The sequence below is a fragment of the Echinops telfairi genome, unplaced genomic scaffold (genome assembly GCF_000313985.2).
Source record: "Echinops telfairi isolate 266 unplaced genomic scaffold, ASM31398v2 ScPeMD7_8;HRSCAF=38, whole genome shotgun sequence".
NCBI classification, from domain to species: domain Eukaryota; kingdom Metazoa; phylum Chordata; class Mammalia; order Afrosoricida; family Tenrecidae; genus Echinops; species Echinops telfairi.
The window spans coordinates 10,669,450-10,670,842 of NW_022103905.1; the positions used below are offsets into that span (position 1 = coordinate 10,669,450).

Genomic DNA, 1,393 nt, shown 5'->3' on the forward strand with positions numbered 1-1,393 from the left:
ATGTTTTCTCAATATTCAACTGCTCTTGTATATAAACCTCTTTCTTAAATACTTATGAGTGCTTATGAATTTGTTTCTTTAGTCTACCCAGACTAGCACAGCTTTAGAATTAAAATTTTTTCAGAAGATTAGGTGTAGTATGTACACATACCGCTTTGTAACACCTCCAGCAGAACCTGAGGCAGCTATCTGTAGTCACATGATTAGTATGTCTACACTGAAATATGTGGAAATCCCTTATGTGAGGTAAATGAAGACTACAGGTAACCTCATGTTAGCTCAGGTCTGAGGTCAGGGCTAGCCACCAAACAAGTTAGAACAAGACTTGATTTTCAGAGCTTCCTTGATACTAGAGTAACAGAGGATTGTAGACCCACATTCATTTCATAATGCGATTCAATTTAATTTAAAAGAAGAGAAAAACAATAAGTCAACACTAAAGATTGTGTTTCCTATTAGGTCCTAAAGAATGCGATAGCATCCCTTCCTTGTAACCCTTCTGTGTGGGCTGTCCAGCTGTCTACAGATGGGCTTTGGGTCTCTTCTCCAAACCCCTTCTTTTGCATGGATGTGATTGTTTGTTTTGGATCTTCTGATAATTGATAACTGAACCCGCAGACACCTCATGATCACACAGGCTGGTGTGCTTCTTCCATGTGGGCTTATTTGGTGCCCTGCTAGATGACTGCTTGTTTAACTTCAAACCTTTAAGACCACAGATGATATATCTTTTGATAGCTGTGCACTCTTCACTTTCTTCACCACATTTGCTTATGCACCCATTTTGTCTTCAGTGATCATGTCGGAAAGGTGAGTATCAAGCCAGGTTTTAGAACAAAGTGTTCTTATGTTTAGGGAGGCCTTGAGTAGAGGCCCAAAGTCTGTCTGCTATCTTTATACTTAACATATAAATATATGTACATTTAATCTTAAGGCTTAAGATTAAATGTATATCTTAATAGTTAACATATACATATATGTACATATATGTGCAGTATAGCACCGATGAAACACACATCATTCCTCTGGTTCCTGAATGCTTCCACACACCCCCACCCCTACCGTGACCTAGTTCTACCTTACAAATCCAGCTAGTCCAGAGTACACATATTGGTATAGAAAAGAGCTCCAGACATATGGAATTCAGGACAGATAAAACCCTCAGGAATAGTAGTGGGACTAGCGGTATCATGAAGGTAGGGGAATGGTAGGGGCAGGAGAGGTGAAGGGGAGCCGAGCCCATCATAAGGTTGGATATATTGCCCCCCACCCCTGAGGGAGATGAACAACAGAAATGTGGGTGAAGGGAGACAACGGGCAATGTAAGACACGAAATAACAATAATAATATATAATTGATCAAGGATTCATAAGGGTGGGAAGGTGGGGGAGGG

At 40.4% G+C, this 1,393-nt stretch overlaps 1 protein-coding gene across 1 annotated transcript in view; it reads right to left on the reverse strand.

Annotated features, from left to right (window-relative positions):
* MYO5A (myosin VA) overlaps positions 1-1,393 on the reverse strand; it is a 124,817-nt gene that overhangs the window by 75,591 nt on the left and 47,833 nt on the right. The gene's annotated exons all lie outside the window — the stretch shown is intronic.